The sequence below is a fragment of the Drosophila santomea genome, unplaced genomic scaffold (genome assembly GCF_016746245.2).
Source record: "Drosophila santomea strain STO CAGO 1482 unplaced genomic scaffold, Prin_Dsan_1.1 Segkk46_quiver_pilon_scaf, whole genome shotgun sequence".
NCBI classification, from domain to species: domain Eukaryota; kingdom Metazoa; phylum Arthropoda; class Insecta; order Diptera; family Drosophilidae; genus Drosophila; species Drosophila santomea.
In genome coordinates this window covers 1-12975 of record NW_025318978.1, presented here as the reverse complement: position 1 = coordinate 12975, position 12975 = coordinate 1, and the positions used below count along the sequence as shown (strand labels likewise).

At 38.4% G+C, this 12975-nt stretch overlaps 2 non-coding genes and 1 pseudogene across 2 annotated transcripts; all 3 read left to right on the top strand.

Annotated features, from left to right (window-relative positions):
- The first annotated feature begins 651 nt into the window (after positions 1–651).
- On the top strand, positions 652–830 carry LOC120457554. The gene has a single exon (XR_005617005.1). It is a non-coding gene; the product is annotated as a 5.8S ribosomal RNA (ribosomal RNA).
- Positions 831–1217: 387 nt separating this feature from the next.
- Positions 1218–7456, top strand: LOC120457573 (annotated as a pseudogene).
- A 2908-nt stretch (positions 7457–10364) lies between these two features.
- LOC120457566 lies at positions 10365–12347 on the top strand. The gene has a single exon (XR_005617017.2). It is a non-coding gene; the product is annotated as a small subunit ribosomal RNA (ribosomal RNA).
- Positions 12348–12975: the final 628 nt, after the last annotated feature.

The window sequence follows — 12975 nt, the reverse complement described above, 5'->3', positions numbered from 1 at the left end:
CACAATAATATTCAATTGATTGATTTCTCAATGGAATCAAACAAAATATTGATATATTTATATAATAAATAAATGTGGCTGGCAACCACAAAGGTAATGTGATTGGGGACCACATTACCACATATGTATGTTAAAAGTGACTGGTGACCACATTTTAACATTTCTATTAAAACTTAATGTTGTGTGATGGGTATCGTTGGCTCACAACATTAAATTAAATAAACGGCATTCAAATAAAAATAAACAATGTATTTCCTAATAATTCGAACATTCGAAATCAAATAAAAATGGTAACAAAAAATTTGTGTGTATATGGACCATAATATACACGCGTTGCGAATATGTATTGTTCATCTAAGTTATGAGCATACGTTGGCTAATGCAACAACCTAAAATATACAATGTTGTACCTGGCATCCATCAGGTTAATGTTTTATATAAATTGCAGTATGTATCGCCCATATTGGTTAAATACAAATAAAATATAATTACATGATACATAATGCTTATATGAAACTAAGACATTTCGCAGCATTTATTTTAGGTATAAAAATACATTTATTGAAGGAATTGATATATGCCAGTAAAATGGTGTATTTTTAATTTCTTTCAATAAAAAAACTATTGACAATATATAGAAATAAATTATAAAACTCTAAGCGGTGGATCACTCGGCTCATGGGTCGATGAAGAACGCAGCAAACTGTGCGTCATCGTGTGAACTGCAGGACACATGAACATCGACATTTTGAACGCATATCGCAGTCCATGCTGTTATGTACTTTAATTAATTTTATAGTGCTGCTTGGACTACATATGGTTGAGGGTTGTAAGACTATGCTAATTAAGTTGTTTATAAATTTTTATAAGCATATGGTATATTATTGGATAAAATAATAATTTTATTCATAATATTAAAAACTATATATGAAAAACATTATCCTCACATTTGGATGTGAAAAACGAAGAGAAATATTTTCTTTTTCAATCAAATAATACTGAGAAATGTCTAGCATAAAAAATTGAATTATTTTTCATCTAGGATTGTCTCTTATTAATGATTCGAAAATAGAAAAAAACTTGGTTATATTATTATTCTTCGTTGGTTCGTTAATGGATAATACTATGCTACAAGAAATAATGGATATATTACAACGAATTTATTAAAATGTTTTATCATTATATATTAAGAATTAATGGCAATAAAAAGTTATATACAACCTCAACTCATATGGGACTACCCCCTGAATTTAAGCATATTAATTAGGGGAGGAAAAGAAACTAACAAGGATTTTCTTAGTAGCGGCGAGCGAAAAGAAAACAGTTCAGCACTAAGTCACTTTGTCTATATGGCAAATGTGAGATGCAGTGTATGGAGCGTCAATATTCTAGTATGAGAAATTAACGATTTAAGTCCTTCTTAAATGAGGCCATTTACCCATAGAGGGTGCCAGGCCCGTATAACGTTAATGATTACTAGATGATGTTTCCAAAGAGTCGTGTTGCTTGATAGTGCAGCACTAAGTGGGTGGTAAACTCCATCTAAAACTAAATATAACCATGAGACCGATAGTAAACAAGTACCGTGAGGGAAAGTTGAAAAGAACTCTGAATAGAGAGTTAAACAGTACGTGAAACTGCTTAGAGGTTAAGCCCGATGAACCTGAATATCCGTTATGGAAAATTCATCATTAAAATTGTAATATTTAAATAATATTATAAGGATAGTGTGCATTTTTTCCATATAAGGACATTGTAATCTATTAGCATATCCCAAATTTATCATAAAATATAACTTATAGTTTATTCAAATTAAAGTGCTTGCATTTTAAAACAGAATAAATGTTATTAATTTGATAAAGTGCTGATAGATTTATATGATTACAGTGCGTTAATTTTTCGGAATTATATAATGGCATAATTATCATTGATTTTTATGTTTATTATATGCACTTGTATGATTAACAATGCGAAAGATTCAGGATACCTTCGGGACCCGTCTTGAAACACGGACCAAGGAGTCTAACATATGTGCAAGTTATTGGGATATAAACCTAATAGCGTAATTAACTTGACCACTAATGGGATTAGTTTTTTAACTATTTATAGCTAATTAACACAATCCCGGGGCGTTCTATATAGTTATGTATAATGTATATTTATATTATTTATGCCTCTAACTGGAACGTACCTTGAGCATATATGCTGTGACCCGAAAGATGGTGAACTATACTTGATCAGGTTGAAGTCAGGGGAAACCCTGATGGAAGACCGAAACAGTTCTGACGTGCAAATCGATTGTCAGAATTGAGTATAGGGGCGAAAGACCAATCGAACCATCTAGTAGCTGGTTCCTTCCGAAGTTTCCCTCAGGATAGCTGGTGCATTTTAATATTATATAAAATAATCTTATCTGGTAAAGCGAATGATTAGAGGCCTTAGGGTCGAAACGATCTTAACCTATTCTCAAACTTTAAATGGGTAAGAACCTTAACTTTCTTGATATGAAGTTCAAGGTTATGATATAATGTGCCCAGTGGGCCACTTTTGGTAAGCAGAACTGGCGCTGTGGGATGAACCAAACGTAATGTTACGGTGCCCAAATTAACAACTCATGCAGATACCATGAAAGGCGTTGGTTGCTTAAAACAGCAGGACGGTGATCATGGAAGTCGAAATCCGCTAAGGAGTGTGTAACAACTCACCTGCCGAAGCAACTAGCCCTTAAAATGGATGGCGCTTAAGTTGTATACCTATACATTACCGCTAAAGTAGATGATTTATATTACTTGTGATATAAATTTTGAAACTTTAGTGAGTAGGAAGGTACAATGGTATGCGTAGAAGTGTTTGGCGTAAGCCTGCATGGAGCTGCCATTGGTACAGATCTTGGTGGTAGTAGCAAATAATCGAATGAGACCTTGGAGGACTGAAGTGGAGAAGGGTTTCGTGTGAACAGTGGTTGATCACGAGTTAGTCGGTCCTAAGTTCAAGGCGAAAGCCGAAAATTTTCAAGTAAAACAAAAATGCCAAACTACATAAAAAAGCGAATAATTATAATACACTTGAATAATTTTGAACGAAAGGGAATACGGTTCCAATTCCGTAACCTGTTGAGTATCCGTTTGTTATTAAATATGGGCCTCGTGCTCATCCTGGCAACAGGAACGACCATAAAGAAGCCGTCGAGAGATATCGGAAGAGTTTTCTTTTCTGTTTTATAGCCGTACTACCATGGAAGTCTTTCGCAGAGAGATATGGTAGATGGGCTAGAAGAGCATGACATATACTGTTGTGTCGATATTTTCTCCTCGGACCTTGAAAATTTATGGTGGGGACACGCAAACTTCTCAACAGGCCGTACCAATATCCGCAGCTGGTCTCCAAGGTGAAGAGTCTCTAGTCGATAGAATAATGTAGGTAAGGGAAGTCGGCAAATTAGATCCGTAACTTCGGGATAAGGATTGGCTCTGAAGATTGAGATAGTCGGGCTTGATTGGGAAACAATAACATGGTTTATGTGCTCGTTCTGGGTAAATAGAGTTTCTAGCATTTATGTTAGTTTCTTGTTCCCCGGATAGTTTAGTTACGTAGCCAATTGTGGAACTTTCTTGCTAAAATTTTTAAGAATACTATTTGGGTTAAACCAATTAGTTCTTATTAATTATAACGATTATCAATTAACAATCAATTCAGAACTGGCACGGACTTGGGGAATCCGACTGTCTAATTAAAACAAAGCATTGTGATGGCCCTAGCGGGTGTTGACACAATGTGATTTCTGCCCAGTGCTCTGAATGTCAAAGTGAAGAAATTCAAGTAAGCGCGGGTCAACGGCGGGAGTAACTATGACTCTCTTAAGGTAGCCAAATGCCTCGTCATCTAATTAGTGACGCGCATGAATGGATTAACGAGATTCCTACTGTCCCTATCTACTCGCCCGGCTTGGACGGCATCAATGGCGCTATCTGCAAGGCAGTCTGGCGCGCCATACCTCAGCACCTGGCATCGTTGTATTCCCGATGCATCCAATCGGGATACTTTCCCAACGAGTGGAAGTGTCCACGAGTAGTGGCGCTGCTCAAGGGGCCCGAGAAGGACAAGTGTGAGCCCTCCTCATACAGGGGAATATGCTTGCTGCCAGTTTTTGGTAAGGTGCTCGAGGCAATCATGGTGAATCGAGCGAGAGAAGTTCTTCCGGAAGGCTGCAGATGGCAATTCGGATTTCGCCAAGGACGATGTGTGGAGGATGCTTGGAGGCACGTGAAGAGCAGTGTTGACGCCAGCCCGGCGCAATATGTGCTCGGCACATTCGTGGACTTCAAAGGAGCATTTGACAACGTCGAATGGAGTGCTGCACTGCGCCGACTAGCCGACTTGGGATGCCAGGAAATGAGCTTGTGGCAGAGTTTTTTCTCCGGCCGAAGAGCAGTGATCCGAAGCAGTTCCGGTGCTGTGGATGTGCCGGTAACTAGAGGTTGCCCGCAGGGGTCAATTAGCGGCCCGTTTATTTGGGACACGCTAATGGATGTACTGCTTCAGCGCCTCGAGCCGTATTGCCTGCTGAGTGCATACGCGGATGATCTGCTTCTTCTCGTCGAGGGAAACTCCCGAGTCGTGTTAGAGGAAAAAGGAGCGCAACTTATGTCCATCGTAGAAACGTGGGGAGCGGAAGTTGGCGTTGCCGTCTCGACCAACAAGACGGTAATAATGCTGCTCAAAGGTACTTTGAGACGTGCGCCCACGGTAAGGTTTGCTGGAGCGAACTTGCCGTATGTGCGTACCTGTCGGTATCTTGGCATCACGGTCAGTGAGGGAATGAAATTCCTCACGCACATAGCTTCGCTGCGTCAGCGGATGACCGGAGTCGTTGGAGCATTGGCGCGTGTGCTTCGAGCCGACTGGGGCTTCAGTCCTCGAGCCAGGCGGACCATATATGACGGACTCATGGCACCCTGTGTGCTGTTTGGTGCCCCGGTATGGTATGACACCGCCGGGCAAGTAGCTGCCAAGAGGCGACTAGCCTCCTGCCAGAGGCTGATCCTGCTTGGATGCCTTTCGGCTTGCCGAACAGTGTCCACCGTGGCACTGCAGGTTCTTGGTGGAGCCCCCCCGCTTGACTTGGCTGCTAAGCAATTAGCGGTCAATTACAAGCTAAAACGTGGATACCCGCTGGAGGAGAACGACTGGCTCTACGGCGAGGACATCGCTTGTCTAAGCTGGGAGCAGAGAAAGACTCGCTCGGAGGAGTGCATGCTGCGGAGTTGGCAGAACAGATGGGACGACGACAGCGAACCAGGACGGGTGACGCATAGGTTCATCCCAGATGTCACTCTCGTTTATCGGGATCCAAATTTTGGTTTCTCGATGAAGGCGTCTTTCCTGCTTACTGGGCACGGGTCGTTTAATGCATTTTTGCACGGGAGAGCCCTCAGCGATACCACAGCTTGCGCATGTGGCGATCCATATGAGGACTGGATGCACGTATTGTGCGCTTGCCCCCTGTATGCAGATTTGCGAGACCTCGATGGACTTGGAGTGCAGCGCGTTGGCGAAAACTGGATGTTCGAAGGAATCCTGGAGGATCGAGAGAGGACCCAACGGCTGCAGCGTTCGCTGAGGAAGCGTTCCGCAGGAGGAGGGGCCTTTAGCCCAACACCTTTCGCCGTGTGGTTAGCGGGCGAGAATACTACCACAGTCCGCTGTTGCTTGTCGTAGGAGGCGACTAATACGGCTATAGGTCGCTCCGCCCGTGCTTGTCGGAGCCAAAGGAGTGAGGCCGACCGAGCCTCTAATTTCGGTACCACGGGTTGAGTAGCTCTCCAAGGTTGCTCATTGAGGTAGGCCCCCTAGTGGGAGTATCGTGGTGGCTGTGGTTGGTACCCATATCGCGGGTAGAGCCTTCGTGCTCGACGTTTGAGTTACGGCGATGGTTTACGCAAAACTCGGGTGCTGTGACCCTTAGATCAGTAGAGATTTTAGGTAGATCTCGCTCCTCAGCAAGGGGGAGTGCTTGCTCGGCAAGCAAGCACTCGAATCTGCGACCGGGGTGGTCGCTATGTACATAGCTATAGCTTCCAGACCGGGACGTTTGTCTGGCGTATCCAGACTAATGCATCTTTGGATGTCGTGGTTGTAATCCCTTCAATGTGGAACACGCCACGTAAAACAAGTTCGGAGGGATCCGAAATCACACACTGTCCCTATCTACTATCTAGCGAAACCACAGCCAAGGGAACGGGCTTGGAATAATTAGCGGGGAAAGAAGACCCTTTTGAGCTTGACTCTAATCTGGCAGTGTAAGGAGACATAAGAGGTGTAGAATAAGTGGGAGATATTAGACCTCGGTTTGGTATCGTCAATGAAATACCACTACTCTTATTGTTTCCTTACTTACTTGATTAAATGGAACGTGTATCATTTCCTAGCCATTATACGGATATATTTATTATATCTTATGGTATTGGGTTTTGATGCAAGCTTCTTGATCAAAGTATCACGAGTTTGTTATATAATCGCAAACAAATTCTTTAATAAAACGATGCATTTATGTATTTTTGATTTGAAAATTTGGTATAACTCCAATTACTCAGGTATGATCCAATTCAAGGACATTGCCAGGTAGGGAGTTTGACTGGGGCGGTACATCTCTCAAATAATAACGGAGGTGTCCCAAGGCCAGCTCAGTGCGGACAGAAACCACACATAGAGCAAAAGGGCAAATGCTGACTTGATCTCGGTGTTCAGTACACACAGGGACAGCAAAAGCTCGGCCTATCGATCCTTTTGGTTTAAAGAGTTTTTAACAAGAGGTGTCAGAAAAGTTACCATAGGGATAACTGGCTTGTGGCGGCCAAGCGTTCATAGCGACGTCGCTTTTTGATCCTTCGATGTCGGCTCTTCCTATCATTGTGAAGCAAAATTCACCAAGCGTTGGATTGTTCACCCATGCAAGGGAACGTGAGCTGGGTTTAGACCGTCGTGAGACAGGTTAGTTTTACCCTACTAATGACAAAACGTTGTTGCGACAGCATTCCTGCGTAGTACGAGAGGAACCGCAGGTACGGACCAATGGCACAATACTTGTTCGAGCGAACAGTGGTATGACGCTACGTCCGTTGGATTATGCCTGAACGCCTCTAAGGTCGTATCCGTGCTGGACTGCAATGATAAATAAGGGGCAATTTGCATTGTATGGCTTCTAAACCATTTAAAGTTTATAATTTACTTTATAAACGACAATGGATGTGATGCCAATGTAATTTGTAACATAGTAAATTGGGAGGATCTTCGATCACCTGATGCCGCGCTAGTTACATATAAAAGCATTATTTAATACAATGACAAAGCCTAGAATCAATTGTAAACGACTTTTGTAACAGGCAAGGTGTTGTAAGTGGTTGAGCAGCTGCCATACTGCGATCCACTGAAGCTTATCCTTTGCTTGATGATTCGAAATAAATAAGACCATTGAGTACTCGTGTGTACTTGTTGTGGGTTTTTGAAGGGTTAGCGCGCAAGCGCAGTGCCCTCGAGAGCCGGCCACCCCGACTGGACGCGACTGACCGACCGACTGGACGCGATATATGATATTATATATCATATGATAGAAATAAAGACTACAAAATTCTATCTGGTTGCCAAATAGCTTGTCATCGATTTAGTGACGCTAATGAAATTGTCCCCATCTATCTACTATCTACTAATGATAGAAATAAAGACTTTACAAAACTCTATCAGGTTGCCAAATGGCTCGTCATCAATTTAGTGACGCATATGAAATTTTCCCCATCTACAAATGATAGAAATAAAGACTTTACAAAATTCTATCAGGTTGCCAAATGGCTCGTCATCGATTTAGTGACGCATATGAAATTGTCCCCATCTACTAATGATAGAAATAAAGACTACAAAATTCTATCAGGTTGCCAAATGGCTCGTCATCGATTTAGTGACGCATATGAAATTGTCCCCATCTACTAATGATAGAAATAAAGACTACGAAATTCTATCAGGTTGCCAAATAGCTTGTCATCAATTTAGTGACGCTAATGAAAGTGGTGTCCTTCTCTTATAATAGAAATTATAACTTTATTATGACTAAAGAAAAATATATGAAATATTCGTATATTCTTATAGTATTTGAAAGAAACCCCAATACTATAGGTATATTAAATATAAAACATTCATATGAAAATAAAAAATATTTATCATATGAATACAGACAATATATAAGTATATTAAATTAAATAATATACATATTAAAAAAAATATATATATTATATGAATACAGGAAAAAATATATAAGTATATTAATTTAAATAATATACATATTAAAAAAATATATATATTATATGAATACAGGAAAAAATATATAAGTATATATAAATATTTATCATATTATAATAAAGGAAAAATTAATAAAATAAATATAATTTTATATATATAAAGGAAAAAATGATGGAATATTTCTATTTTCTATTAGTATGATATAAAAAAAACCCATACATATGAAAGGTTATAGTACTACTATACTATACTATACTACTATAGGTAGGCAGTGGTTGCCGACCATAGGGTAGGCAGTGGTTGCCTCTCGTATTGTTCGAAACTTATGTATTTATATGATTTCGACAATAATATAAGGAAATTAAATATTAATCATATGGAAATGAATATTTATCGTATGTATACATGATAAAATGATAAAATATTCCTATATTCTCTTAGAATTATACGAATAGCCAATATACGTGAAAGGTTATAGTAGTGTAAGCAAGGCTGGTACCGACAGAGGGTTCAAAAACTACTATAGGTAGGCAGTGGTTGCCGACCTCTCGTATTGTTCGAAACTTATGTATTTATATGATTTCGACAATATTATATGGAAATTAAATATTAATCATATGGAAATGAATATTTATCGTATGTATAAATGAAAAAATGATAAAATATTCCTATATTCTCTTAGAATTATAGGAATAGCCCATATACGTGAAAGGTTATAGTAGTGTAAGCAAGGCTGGTACCGACAGAGGGTTCAAAAACTACTATAGGTAGGCAGTGGTTGCCGACCTCTCGTATTGTTCGAAACTTATGTATTTATATGATTTCGACAATATTATATGGAAATTAAATATTAATCATATGGAAATGAATATTTATCGTATGAATAATGGAAAAATATATTTAATTATATATGAATAAAGGAAATATTAATATAATATTACTGTATTCTCTTGATATATAAGAGAATATCCTATATGTTGGATGCCAAACAGAATTGAAAATACCCGTTTTGAGGACAGCGGGTTCAAAAACTACTATAGGTAGGCAGTGGTTGCTGACCTCCCGCTTTATATATTATATTGGTTACTTACAAATAAAGTATATTATTTTCCGTAAAAATTTGTTTCTCAGGTTCTTATGAACATTTGGGAACTTGGCTACGCGGTTAATAAAATATACGCCCTTAGATGATATCGTTGAAACAACAGTCAAGTATTCTATTATAAATAGAATAACAAATCGTTTCCATATAACATCGTTAATTTTTAATGACAGCGGGTTTCAAAACTACTATTTAGGTAGGAAGGCACTGGTTGCCGACCTATCTCATTATATTGGTTACTTACAAATATAGTATATTATTTCCGTACAAATTTGTTTCTCAGGTTCTTATGAACATTTGGGACTTGGCTCCGCGGTTAATAAGAATATACGCCCTTAGATAATATCGTTGAAACAAAAGTCAAGTTTCTATTATACATAGAATAACAAATCGTTTCCATATATTATCGTTAATTTTTTGACGGCAGGCATTATTATTTATTAATAATAATGAAGATAATAAACTAATAATTTATTACCACGCCATAAAAGGAAATATTATATCGTTACCCCGGTATAATAAATATATTGATATTATTACATTATGGAAAAATTACCAAATTTTATATATGAATATCATATGCGCTCGGTTTTATGTTATATATTACCAGAGAGTTATATGGAAAAGATAAATTTTAAATTTATCATCAAAATGCAAATGATTTAACTCAATATTTATATTGGTTAAACAAAATTATACATGTGTGGATACAATAATTATGTATGTTGGAAACAAAATAATATTTAGAATGAAATATGTATAATATAAATATACAATATTATGGAAATATATATATATAATGGTATAAAACATGAATGGAATTTACGAATACGAATGCTATATAAAAATGGCCGTAATCGATTTAAAATAGATTTAATAAAAAACGGAAATTTATATAAAATGGAAATCTATAATATTTATATTACTTATTTCAATTCAAAAAATATGAATGAAATATGAAGAAAGAAACATTATTCTGGTTGATCCTGCCAGTAGTTATATGCTTGTCTCAAAGATTAAGCCATGCATGTCTAAGTACACACGAATTAAAAGTGAAACCGCAAAAGGCTCATTATATCAGTTATGGTTCCTTAGATCGTTAACAGTTACTTGGATAACTGTGGTAATTCTAGAGCTAATACATGCAATTAAAACATGAACCTTATGGGACATGTGCTTTATTAGGCTAAAACCAAGCGATCGCAAGATCGTTTTATTGGTTGAACTCTAGATAACATGCAGATCGTATGGTCTTGTACCGACGACAGATCTTTCAAATGTCTGCCCTATCAACTTTTGATGGTAGTATCTGGACTACCATGGTTGCAACGGGTAACGGGGAATCAGGGTTCGATTCCGGAGAGGGAGCCTGAGAAACGGCTACCACATCTAAGGAAGGCAGCAGGCGCGTAAATTACCCACTCCCAGCTCGGGGAGGTAGTGACGAAAAATAACAATACAGGACTCATATCCGAGGCCCTGTAATTGGAATGAGTACACTTTAAATCCTTTAACAAGGACCAATTGGAGGGCAAGTCTGGTGCCAGCAGCCGCGGTAATTCCAGCTCCAATAGCGTATATTAAAGTTGTTGCGGTTAAAACGTTCGTAGTTGAACTTGTGCTTCATACGGGTAGTACAACTTACAATTGTGGTTAGTACTATACCTTTATGTATGTAAGCGTATTACCGGTGGAGTTCTTATATGTGATTAAATACTTGTATTTTTTCATATGTTCCTCCTATTTAAAAACCTGCATTAGTGCTCTTAAACGAGTGTTATTGTGGGCCGGTACTATTACTTTGAACAAATTAGAGTGCTTAAAGCAGGCTTCAAATGCCTGAATATTCTGTGCATGGGATAATGAAATAAGACCTCTGTTCTGCTTTCATTGGTTTCAGATCAAGAGGTAATGATTAATAGAAGCAGTTTGGGGGCATTAGTATTACGACGCGAGAGGTGAAATTCTTGGACCGTCGTAAGACTAACTTAAGCGAAAGCATTGCCAAAGATGTTTCATTAATCAAGAACGAAAGTTAGAGGTTCGAAGGCGATCAGATACCGCCCTAGTTCTAACCATAAACGATGCCAGCTAGCAATTGGGTGTAGCTACTTTTATGGCTCTCTCAGTCGCTTCCCGGGAAACCAAAGCTTTTGGGCTCCGGGGAAGTATGGTTGCAAAGCTGAAACTTAAGGAATTGACGGAAGGGCACCACCAGGAGTGGAGCCTGCGGCTTAATTTGACTCAACACGGGAAAACTTACCAGGTCCGAACATAAGTGTGTAAGACAGATTGATAGCTCTTTCTCGAATCTATGGGTGGTGGTGCATGCCGTTCTTAGTTCGTGGAGTGATTTGTCTGGTTAATTCCGATAACGAACGAGACTCAAATATATTAAATAGATATCTTCAGGATTATGGTGCTGAAGCTTATATAGCCTTCATTCATGGTGCAGTAAAATGTTTATTGTGTTGAATGTGTTTATGTAAGTGGAGCCGTACCTGTTGGTTTGTCCCATTATAAGGACACTAGCTTCTTAAATGGACAAATTGCGTCTAGCAATAATGAGATTGAGCAATAACAGGTCTGTGATGCCCTTAGATGTCCTGGGCTGCACGCGCGCTACAATGAAAGTATCAACGTGTATTTCCTAGACCGAGAGGTCCGGGTAAACCGCTGAACCACTTTCATGCTTGGGATTGTGAACTGAAACTGTTCACATGAACTTGGAATTCCCAGTAAGTGTGAGTCATTAACTCGCATTGATTACGTCCCTGCCCTTTGTACACACCGCCCGTCGCTACTACCGATTGAATTATTTAGTGAGGTCTCCGGACGTGATCACTGTGACGCCTGCGTGTTACGGTTGTTTCGCAAAAGTTGACCGAACTTGATTATTAGAGGAAGTAAAAGTCGTAACAAGGTTTCCGTAGGTGAACCTGCGGAAGGATCATTATTGTATAATATCCTTACCGTTAATAACACATTTGTTATAATACAAATAAATTGAATTTACCAAAATACCAAATTACAAAAGCATATGATATATGAATGATGAGATTACTTAGAAATGCACATGATTTATGATTATTTGCAAATGCGTTTATATATGAATATTATCTAACACAATAATATTCAATTGATTGATTTCTCAATGGAATCAAACAAAATATTGATATATTTATATAATAAATAAATGTGGCTGGCAACCACAAAGTAATGTATTGGGGACCACATTACCACATATGTATGTTAAAATGACTGGTGACCACATTTTAACATTCTATTAAAACTTAATGTTGTGTGATGGTATCGTGGCTCACAACATTAATTAAATAAACGGCATTCAAATAAAAATAAACAATGTATTTCCAATAATTCGAACTTCGAAATCAATAAAAAAATGGTAACAAAAAATTTGTGTGTATATGGACCATAATATACACGCGTTGCGAATATGTATTGTTCATCTAAGTTATGAGCATACGTTGGCTAATGCAACACACCTAAAAATACAATGTTGTACCTGGCATCCATCAGGTTAATGTTTTATATAAATTGCAGTATGTATCGCCCATATTGGT